Consider the following 12008-nt stretch of genomic DNA (forward strand, 5'->3'; position numbering starts at 1 on the left):
GACTGGAGACATTGATTTGTTAGTTTCTATAGTTAATGGCATTTCTTCGTTATAAAACACCTGGCTTCAGTAAGTGAAGTACTGGGAACTTTAGGCAATCCTTTCATAAGCTAACATTTGTGCATCTAGCCAATTGCATCACTCCATACCTGAACTGTGGAAGACTGCACTGAAAACAGGATCAGAGTCGTTCAGAAGATTCAGTTGGTCTTTGAATACTGATTCATCAGAGTTGCTCTTGTGTGATTAAGTGGGGAGAACACTAATCTTATCCCAGACACAGGTAACGGAACAGACAAAGGTAACAGACCAGACACAGGCAACGGAACAGACACAGGTAACTGGTTAGTGAAGGATGAGCCGTCGGGGAGACGGAACTGTATTCTCGCCGTTGAGTTGCGGGAATCTATTACAGATTCAGGACTCAGACAAGCACGGGCACACGCTGCATAGACCGACTCAAACCTCAGACTATCCCCCCTGAGCCATCTTAGCAGACCTAAAACCAGTAAAATAATCTGTCAGATGGATCACAGTGCCTCCATATTTCTCAAAAGGGAGCTGTATTCACAGTCATCACAAGCAAACTATGCATAGGAAAGAGGTGATTAAGATAAACACTATGCATTTACCTCTCCCCCTAGTGGGGGGATTATAGGTATGGAGCATTCCCCACCAAGGCGTAACTTGGCTGAATGGCATACCTGCCATCCCAATGTATAAACCATCATGGTCTCTAGGTCAATACTTCTCTGATGAAAACTGAAAACCTGCGGAAGCCCTCTTCAGCTGATTTATTTGTTAAGGAGTGCGGGTGAGACTGATCCTGATGATTCTGATTCTCTCCCCCTTGTTTGCACCTTTTTCATTCTCTGTGTTTCTTCCTACACTCTTAACTTCAATGCCAAGGTTTCCCACAATAATGACAATTACCTGGCCTTCTCTGGTTCAGTGCTTTCACCTCACTTCAGTTTCTCTGCCCTCACACAGAAAGTTCCCAAACGTATGATATCTGACCCCCTCCGACAGGATATCCAACCCAACAGTTATTCCTGTTTTTATCTAATTGTTGTTTGGTTGGCATGGAGTTTACTTTTCGCAACCCACAATTCCTTTCAAACACATCTCAGAATCTTGCATGCCGGTTCATCAGGGATAGCTCCCTTTATCCTTTGTCTACATTTCCTCTAATGGTTTGGGTGGGGGAGGAGGACGGGGGGAGCGGTAGATCAACTCTACTGAGCGTGCGTTTCCATTCGCAATTCCTTAAGTGTGTCTTAGATTTTTTACTTTATTACACGATTCATCAATTCATTCTGCCATGCATGTACGGACTTGACAACAGTAGATTGGTCAGGAGTCTCACCATCAGTTGGCCCGTCTGACACTATGCACTTTAGGGTAATTGAGTCGACTTCCTCTTTCTTACAATCCTTATGAAACATTTGCTGGCATGACAACGCTCATACCAGTGGATCCGCATTTTAGTCATTTTTTTCATGTAACATTATTTGTGATGCATCAATAAGCATTTCCCAAACTGACCTTTTTTCACAAGCAAAACATTTTCAGCATATTTGTCAATCTAAATGTGCTTTAATATATTGTACAACTGAACAGTTTTCCATAAACAATACCAGATAGGTGTTTTATGCGCAGTGTGAAAGATCTCGTTTTGTAAAGCATTGTTTCTTACATCTAAATTTTCTGAGTAAATTGACATGTTTTGAACAATCATTTGAGAGACTACAAAAAAGTAGATAAACCAATTGAATAAGCACTGGACTGGCAGCAGTAAGGGCCAGACTATCTGTATAACACAAATACAATATCTGGCTCCCAAAAGAACGAAAAGATCCTCATTTTATCAACTGTTGTATCAGAACTCAAAGGCTTATCCTTGAATTAGTCTCAAACCCTGGTATGCCACAAGGTAAGAGGAGAGTAACTTGGTCAGCAATCATGTGTGGTTTCATTTGCGTTCCCTACCTTTTATTCCCCAGGTTTAAGACTGGAGAATCAATCAAGGACTTCCAAGTGGTGTCCTCAGTGAAGTATGCTTGCGCTGCTTTCCCTTTGGAGAGGTACTTGATGCTCTCCACCTCTCCCCCATAGTTTGTTTACAGAAATGAATTTCCCGGACGTCCTGCTGGTCTTCGTCATCCAGGATATCCTCAATCCCCTCCAGCAGGACCGTCCGCTTGGTCACCCCACAGAAAGTCTGGAATCAGCTACAGGTGGTCAAGCCCACACGCGGTACGCTACTAGCCACTTCTGGCCTCCCGTATAAACATTTGAGCAGTCAGTAAAATTATGCACAAATTAGGTCATACCTAAATGAGTCTTTCAAAAAGGCCAACGTTATGTTCTGTGCAAGGACCCAAACGCAGACCAGGGAAATCCAAAAAACGTTGTCTTTATTCAGTCCAAAGTTCAAAGCCAGTTAAATCAGAGTATCCAAAAGAATAGTGGTAAACGGGCAAAAAATCTAAAACCAGGAGATCAGATAGGCAAAGGTACAAAGGAACAGGCAAAAGAAGTCAAAACAAAGTGAAGGTCAAACCAGAAAGCAATCAAACAAAAGGGGCAGGCAAACGCGAAGTCGTACGGAAACGGCGTCTCAGGAATCTCGATAAACAAAGGCTTACAAAACATCAGCACAGTGAATACAATCAACATTCTGACAGGGAGCTGGTGGAAAAGACTGACATTTATACACTGGGGAAGGTAACAATCAAGGAGGGGTTACGTGAGTGAGGGCGGAGTAACAAACAACATCCAGGTGAAGAACATTAGGATAACTAATTAAATGACAGGGGACTGACAAAACACAGACTGGAATCACATAGACAACAATGATAACAGACGGCCTGGGTTTAGCAGATAAAACACCTGCAGAGAGAGAGAGGTGCAGTTAGAGCAAGAGACAGGTGCAGGCAATTGCAGAACTCAGCGTTAGGGCAGACTAGAAAGAAAAGGGGCGGAGCTACAGCACAGCATGGAAAAGGGGAGAATGGTTAATGTATTAGTATCGTGATTTAAACTATCAAAAACACAAAACTAGTGTTTGTTAATCCATTAGTAATATTAACATGTTAGTATATTAATGAGGTTAGTACTTTACACTCTATAAGTTAGTAAGGATTAGTAGAAATTAGTAAAACTAGATATAAGCAGGAAGTAAGTAAAACGAGACTGGAAAGAAGGGGGGAAACCACGAAAACCCGGAACCACCCAAATAGTGAAATCACGCAAATACAGGAGAGTGAAGAAGCTCAGGGAACACAGACACAGAGACGGCACTGGGGAGACAAGTGACCAGGAGAATGAAATACTGGGACGGAGGATGTGAAAAATAATAAACTTACAGAAACATAAAATAAACACTAACAGCAAACAGATACTAATACAGACTACAACAGCCAAGCCCTTCATAACAGGTTTTGCTTGTTAAGTACTGACTCAACCAACAGGTAAATGCTAAATAGGCAAATATGTACTTGTGATGGACGCCAGAATAAGACCCAGGGTTTACTGCCTCACCTGAATTTTTTTCAGCTTGTATTCCATAGTCGGAAAAGTGCTGACAGCAATCTTACGATTGGCATCAAGGCAGTATTTCTTCTTGATGGTCAAATTATCTGCAACTAAAAGAAAAAAGTCTTAAAAGTATTAATATTGTACCCCCTTCACTATTCATTAGAGCAATTCAAATTTAAATTCAATGCACCTGAAAAATAAATATGAACAAAGCCAGTGTCAGCAAGCAAGCTTCATTCAGTTTTCATAACAATTCCTTACTAAATGATTTATTTAAAAAAATGTAATTGTTGAAAACATGTTGCTGTGAGTTATAATAAAAACGCAACCATCATAATAGCTCAAACAGTTCTAGAATGCACTGACCTCCGGTGTTGAGAAAAGCGACTTGTCCCAATCTTTTTTTCTTGTCATAGGACACATCCACCACCTCCCCTCCTCCTCTGCTAGGTTTAGAAAAGCAAGCTTCCAGCCAGTCCCTCGTGTTCTTCTGGTAAGATGGGAGGAGCCTCCGAAAAACACATCTTCTTCTTCGAGACCTCCATGTGTATCTGTGGGACCGAAAATAGACCCTTGTTGCACGGAAAGCAAGGCTGGATAACAGAGAGGCCACAGCCCAGGAACTGCACTTAGTTTTGTGTATTTATTGAATGATGACTTACCAGACCTTCTAGTGGTAAAACAAAGGGACCGTCACTATGAGGAAACCGTTCATCAATCAGAAAGTGACCAATAGCTTTTTAAAGACCAGCGGTTCTACTGTCATTAATCCCACGCAACTTTGTTTTACTTGTGATACATTTTAGCTGTCGCTTGAGGACAGCAGACAGAGGAGAACATGGGACCCAAGCTTTATTTAATGAAAAGTCAACTGCTAGTTGAGATCTCAACAAAAATCCTTCCAATCTCTATTTCCCAACCTCTGTACAAATTGCAGATTTGGCTCCTAACCTCAAGAGGGCTCCAGGGTCACAGGCCGGGGTGTCACCTTTATCTTCTTGGTGCCAAACATCACTGGGCAGTCAGGTTTTTGAGAATTTTTTTTCAGCCACTGGAAAACAGCAACCCATATTAAAAATATTTTTTTAAACTGCTTAATTAACTGCTTACTTAACTGCTGACTGCTTAGTTTTTAACATAGTGAGTAGTTTGAGGATCAGTACCAGACATAGGATCGGAAAGGCTGATCCAGGATCAGGAGCATACAACAAACAGGCAAACCAGCAAACGGGTAAAATAAAAAGATACTGCGGCCTCTACCTTCCTCTCCCTCAAAGGTGATGAGGGCCTGGCAACCTTTCAGGAGAAACGTGGGTCTCTGGGTGATGAAGAACTTGCTCACAGTGTTCTCATAGTTCTCCTCCCCTGTCTCCTTTTCCACCCCAGTAAACACCACCTTCTTCTCTGGGATTTCAGCCTTAATCTGGGGAAATACGTGGCAAATCCATCACGTGTACTGAAGGCTACCATACCTGTATCCTTCAGGTCTTTTTCTCAGACTTCCCCAGAGCTGACCTCGTACTTTGAGATTTTGCTGGAGCGCGGCACACTCTGCCCTTTTCTTCTTCAAGACTGCTTCACGTTTCTTCAGGTGGTTCGACAGTGCTCTGGTGCTTTTCTCCAAATCCAAAATATTGCCCTGAAAAGTACCGTTAAGTGGAAAAGAACATTTTTAACAGATCAAGAAATGAGTCTAGTAGCACAGTGAGATAGTGAAATACTAGGAAAGTACAGTAGTTGTTTAACATTTTAGTTTTACTCCATGTGTTGCACATGGAATGTTGTCTGACAGGGAAGAATAACCACCCACCCTGTATCTTGTGAAGAACAGATGGCTAGGCCTGGTTTTGTGTGAAGTAGGGAATGACAGGCGTCTTGGCACTGTGTGTGTGCTCCAGTCCCAGTGGGGTGGGGGGAGTGTTGCTGCATCCACCTCTTGCCCTTTCTTCATTTCCAAAGTGTCTTCTCTCTTTTGTTGCTGCACAGTTAGCTCTAGCATTTCCTTCTGGGCCTGTTTTTTAGCATCTTCAGAGTCCAGTTTTTCAAATGTCAGCTTTGATTTCTTGTTGTCCGCATCTTCGACTTTCCTCTGAATCAAACAAAAACAAAAATTTCAATATGGATCAGTGGAAAGAAAAGTCAGGTATCAGTTCTTTAAATAAAATGTATGCATGTTAGTAGGACATGCTAGATGATTGGCTATACCAAGTGCATTGAATCTGCCTATAAAGGAGATTTAATTCAACTGTTATGTATTTGGTAAATCCAAATGAACTTTCTGAGACTATTAATAAAAAACAGTATGTGTTCCCAAGACCAGGGTAAAGAAATTCCATGTTGACTGATTGTTGTAAAGACTATTTTAAGATAAGTTCATTCTAATTATCATTGCTCAGAGAATAGTTTGATCTTTCACCTTACCTTCCATTTCTCCAGTTCCGCCAGTGCTTCAAAAAGCTGCTTACGTTCTTCAGGGGAGGAGCGATCATCGTGGTGCGGCTTAATCTTGAAAAAAAGTGTGAGTCATAGAGAACGATAGATACTTAACTTGTTTGATTGTTTAAATGTAACTTATTCTCATTATTTTGAAAGTTATTAGCCAGGAGATGGATAGTAACATTTTATATTACATTTAAATGACATACAAATATGTTAGATTAGATTTCATAAAATACATGGTGTTAACCTTATTGTCCCTCTACAGAAGTGCCATTTGGGGGAGGAGTTAGGACATTTCCCAGAGTCCTGACTGACAGGGGCCCTCAAAATTAATTGTGCTTTAATTGTGCAGGGATGAGTGTGGCCTGGGGTGGTTGGTCCCAATGTGAGATGCGGGGCCCAAAATTCCAGTTTGTGACTCTGTTCCTCTAAATATGAATTCAACCTCATTTACAATACTTCACAATACAACAATCATCTGAAACTGGCATAATAGTCAATTATAGCCTTTTAGACTTACTGCTTCTTTCCTTGGCAATTAATCTTCACCGGAATCCATTGTGGATTAAACCTGAGGAAAGTAAGGGCCATATTAGAAACATTAACGATTAAAATAGATAAATAAATAAAGAATATATATATACCCCATCGTTAAAAAATGTGTAGACTATATATATTAGAATAGTTTACATCCATGTGATATATGTTGTATTATGTTTTACGGTGTTGCTTTTTATTTCGGTAAAAAAGACCAATAATACGGACTTCTAAGCGAGATCCCTCATTACGAAGTTATTCTTTAACTTGAATGAACCGCCTATCTGCTGTCATAAACAGGCGATTATTGTCGTAGGCTAGGCTACTCTGGTATTCAGCTAAACTTGCTTTTTTGTTTTATTTTGTTTTCTTACTGAGAAATCAAAAGGTAATGCGAAAGCGAACTCAAACTACGTAGCCTATGGTTAATTTGCAAGGTAAACTTACCTACCTGAACATTTAGCCAATGGGAACCCCAGTCCATTGTTGCTCTTCCTCAGAAACAGGTAGGCTTTATTTGTTTAGCATTAGTTTTACTTTCAATTCAGACTGCATCGGGCATAATATGATACTGCTTCGGACTGCTCAGTAAAATGTTTACATTTATACAACTCTGTTGTCTACATTGAAGAAAATATATTTATTTTAGTCGGTCTTCCCGATGATTTTGCTTCTGTGAAACCTAAGTTGGAATTGCATTCTAGAAATAAAAGAAAATCTGGAGGAGAGGTTTCGGAAATAAGGAATTACCAAGAGGAATGTTCGTTTACCCAGAGGAAGCAGGTAATGTTTGTGTTTAAGCCTTAGTACAACTGCACGAATTTCATTGCGCAAGTGAAAGTAGTAAGCTAAGTAAAACTGAACTGGTGAAATCGTGAAAACTTTGGTCATAGTTTACTTTTTACAACCAAAGGTAGTAATAATGAATATGAAAACGATTTAAAACTTAAGTTGCACTTCAGGATACATGAATAACATCGGGATGAAGCAAATAATATTTGATAAGAATGTTGTAGCCCATATATTGTTTTACAAATAAAGTTCTACAAAGGCCGGTTTATTTATTTATTTATTTATTTATTTATTTATATTTTGCAAATATCCGATTTAACATGTTGGACATACGTTATTAGACGTTTTCATAAATATGCCGATTGAGCTGGAATTCTGTCAGTCATATTGTTTTAAAAATGAAAAAGTGCTCAACCAATCAGCATTAGGTAGTCACTGTGCTCATTCTTCGTGTGAGTAAACAGAGACCTGTCAGTATGACGCACGTACATCACTGTCGCATTCAGCATGGCAAGCCCTCTTAACATTTAATAGCCTCGCTTGACTATCCATAATTACATTTTAGATATCTACAAATGCATTTTGACTAGTCATAATTACAATGTGACTAGTCAGAATGATAATTCAAGATATCTGCAATTATAAATTGACTAATAAGAACGATAATTTAAGATATCTGTAAACATATTTTGACTAGTCAAAATACCTTTAAAGATATCTATATAATAACGCCACAAGAATCGTCATTCGACTTGTCACACATGCCGAATGGTAATTAAAGATATCTATGGCAAGCCATCTTATTTAATAGCCTCTCCGGGTTCACATTGCAGATATCTGTAATTCATTTATGGCTAGTCAAAACGCTAATTTAAGATATATCTGCTTACATTTTGACTACTAAGATTTCGCCATTAAGTTCAATGGAACTCCAATTAAAGATATCTACAATTCAGTTTTGACTATCTAAAACGTGAATTCCATATTTCCATTTAAATTATGACTAGTCGTAACTCAGATTCGAGATATCATCACTTTAGTTCTGACTAGTCATAATTCCAATTAAAAATATCTTTAATTCCTTGTTACTGAAGATATCTAAATGATCTTTTGTGATATCTGAAACTAAGATATTACTAGTCAAAATACAATTGTAGATATCTTGAACTGGCACACAAGATAAAATAAGACTGGTGTTGGTTTCCGTGATCTGTGCAGCACTGTGTAACAGTCATTAGGATTGGAATCAACCACGGGCTGTTTCTGAGAAATGTTCTTTATGTAATATAATTATGATCCTGTCAAGTATGCTATCATTATCATTTAACATGCAGGTCTAGTTAGAGGAGGACGTTTGTGATACCTATTTTAAATCCCAGTGAAAGTTTTTTTTGTGAAATTTATCAGAAGCTTTTAAAAATGCTTGTATGTCCAACCCCACAGCCTCGGAGACAAGTTAAATGCAGCAGAGGGAATCGTCAAAACAAAATTCCTGTGAGAGAAGACATCCTGCTGAAGTCACCGAGAGAGGTTGAATATGTTGCTGATTGCATGAAACTGTCTGAAGCTCCTGCAATCAAAGCCCTGGATGTGACCATTTTGTCATCACAGACACAGGCGACTCCTTGCCTGAAAGTTACCGCAGCCAGTGACAAGATCAAGGAGGCCATGGCAGCTGTGGTGAAGCAGGTTTCACACATTGTGCATGAGAAACACATATACTCCAATGCCGGGGAGTCCAAAGTGTTGGAGAAACATCAAGATGCTCTCAAGGCCAGGGCCAAAGAGTTTGCCTGTAAGCTGGTTCTAACTGTTGAGCAAGCAAGCCAGACCAGTTTGGAAATGGTGCGTGGCATCACGTGTACAGATTCATTAGAGAACACAATCCACATGCAGAATGCATCAACTAGGACTAATTTGTCTTCATTTGTATTCTGTTTGATTAGCAGAGATACCGAAGTCCAGATTCAACAGATTCGTTATCTGCTCCTCCTGCAAAAAAATCAAAGAAAGTCGCCCCTCCCCCTCATTTACCTACACCAGGAGCATACCTCCAAGGTGACATTTAATTGTACAATTGACAGTAAAAAGACTATTGCACAGGTCAAGAGATGGAGAATCTATTGTGTGATCTCACTTGCTTTTGTATGTTTCTCCTGTTGTCAATAATTACAGTGGTTATTGGTGGCGTTACAGTAATTCTGAAAAAAGGAGACATCACAAAAGAGGCAGTGGATGCCATTGTGAATTCCACCAATAGCAGTCTGAATCTAGACACTGGTAAGGTTTTGTATGTGCATCTTGAAATCATCAGAACATATTATAATGACAGGAACATAATTTGCTTAGATAAGACATATTTTGACACCAGCTAGACCTTTGTTCCTACTGATATAGAACACACAAGCCCTTCATTTTGGGACACTTGTTATTCTGTTAAATTGGTGTAGCCATATAGTCACATGATGCTGAGCCACTTGATTGGTGCTGTAAACTGTCATTTGTAAATGATACGTAGGTAATATTTAATCACCATGTATTTGTCTCATTATAGTGGGAAGTGATTTTTTTTCCCTTCTTTGTTTCTTAGGTGTCTCTGGAGCAATTCTGAATGCAGCAGGGGAATCTGTTGTAGATGAATGCACCAAACTGGGTAAGATTCTTAGAACACAAATTAACATAAAATTAAATGTATATTATTCTGACTAAGAAATGTATTATGCTTGGCTCCCTCTTTCTGCTATTTAGTTGTCCACATAACAGTTGTCCTGTGGATGTCCTTCCAGTGCTTACACTCTTTTTTATACATAAAGCATCTTCAGTTCATAATTTATAAAATATTAACCGCAGCCCTGACACAGACTGTTTGTTCAGGCACCCAGAAAGAAGATGGGGTGGTTGTCACCGGAGGAGGCAACTTGAAATGCAAGCACATCATTCAGATGGTGGGGCCGACTACCACAGCTGGCATCACCACCTCCACAGAGAGGGTCCTGCAGCTCTGTGAAAGCAAGAGCACCACATCCGTGTCCATTCCAGCCATTGGGACGGGTAAGACCACATCACAACCAGTGCCTACTTCTGTGAAGCACAGACTACAATTACTGTCCATGTCTACACAGCACAGGCCTCAATTACTGCCCACATCTACACAGCACACACCACAATTACTGACCACTTTTATACAACATAATACCAAAACCCCTGCCCACTACAAATACTAGCATGAGAATGGTATGTTTTCTTTTTTTGTCAAATATTTTTTTCATGCCAGTGGTCAGTTATTCATTATGGTCCACATGACTTAAGTATTCATATCTGGGTTTTTAGTATTTTATTAGTATTTCAGTTCAAATAAAACTCTATTAATGAATGAACAACAAGGCACTATATGAAAGTGATCTGTGCTGCTTTGTGTCACAGGAAGAGGCAACATTAAGCCAGAAGAATCCATCGAGGCAATTTTCAAGGGGCTGCAGAACCATTTGTCTCAGAGCACTTCCACAAACATCAAATTCATATTCATAGTGGCCTTTGAGCAGAAGATTTTCGACTCTTTCCACCATTACTTTGCAGAGCAGAACCAGCAGTCTCAGCAGGGAACAGAGGTTAATATTTTCATATTAATGTAATATTTTGCAGGTCTCCTATTTAATCATGCTATATCACACATATTTGGACCACTAATTCACAGTTGCTGATGTAGACAATAAAAGTTAAGGAAAGATCTGGGTTTGGGTTGATAGAAGTCTACAAACGTAGTTCAATGAAACACACCAGTGGCAGCTGCTGAGCTGGGAGTAAAAGAGCCCAAATGTAACCACATTTAACATTTGGACCAATCACTCCGAACCAGGTTTTATGTATTTCACTTGATTAACAATGATAAACCTAATCACTGAATATCCCATACCAGTATATCAGCAGTGATAAAAGTGACCAAAAATGAAAAACATAATGGTGGTTTGCCAGCTAATTGTATCATACCTGTTACCTAGACATTGTATCATTTCATATCTAATGTGAAGTTATTGTAAAGATATACCTTTTTTATTTCTGAAGTAAGGCATGAGAATATTCAGCCATTGACCCCTTGTATATGTGTTAATTATGCAAAATAAAAGAAAATAGGCTGAGTTCATATGTATGTGTTCAATCTTATAGTTAATTGTCCAAAAATAGCCTTTTCCTTTCAAAACAGTAGCTTTTGTGCATGCTTTCTGTGTATTGGGTCACATTATCTACAGTTTTGTTTTGATTGGATGTTCTGTCTTTATCTAGGCAGTCAGTGTGATCCACTTGCCAAACATTCAGTCCAGGTCAAGGCAGCTCCCTGCCAATCAAGGTTTGTTGGACACGCCATTAAAGTACAGCATCATCGCCATAGATACACATAGCAACGACTGACTGGGCTCTGCTAATAAAACCTTTCCTATTGTTTTGGTGATTGTAGTGAGGGTGACTCAAAAATAGCCATAGTTTGACTGTGTGTCTTTAGTCATCACAGTGACAGAGGCACTTCCCTGGCATTTTGTGTATTATGTGGGAAGAAATTAGATTTTAAAAGCTCCAGCTTGAATTTAATCATTTCATTTACGAATAAAAGAGGACGCGCCCCAGTACTATTACTACACCTCTTAAATCCTGATGTATTGTAATGTGTATTGACAACGCGTTTGTTGTTTTCTTCCTTTTGTGTT

The 12008-nt window shown here is 39.4% G+C and overlaps 1 long non-coding RNA gene across 1 annotated transcript; it reads right to left on the bottom strand.

Moving 5' to 3' along the window:
- Positions 1-3938: 3938 nt before the first annotated feature.
- Positions 3939-7073, bottom strand: LOC118223128. The gene is made up of 8 exons (XR_004764404.1): positions 6968-7073; positions 6500-6550; positions 5962-6045; positions 5474-5629; positions 5063-5179; positions 4801-4963; positions 4492-4591; positions 3939-4091 (listed from the first exon to the last, which is right to left on the bottom strand). It is a non-coding gene; the product is annotated as an uncharacterized LOC118223128 (long non-coding RNA).
- Between the last annotated feature and the right edge of the window lie 4935 nt (positions 7074-12008).

Source organism: Anguilla anguilla, chromosome 3 (genome assembly GCF_013347855.1).
Source record: "Anguilla anguilla isolate fAngAng1 chromosome 3, fAngAng1.pri, whole genome shotgun sequence".
Classification (NCBI taxonomy): domain Eukaryota; kingdom Metazoa; phylum Chordata; class Actinopteri; order Anguilliformes; family Anguillidae; genus Anguilla; species Anguilla anguilla.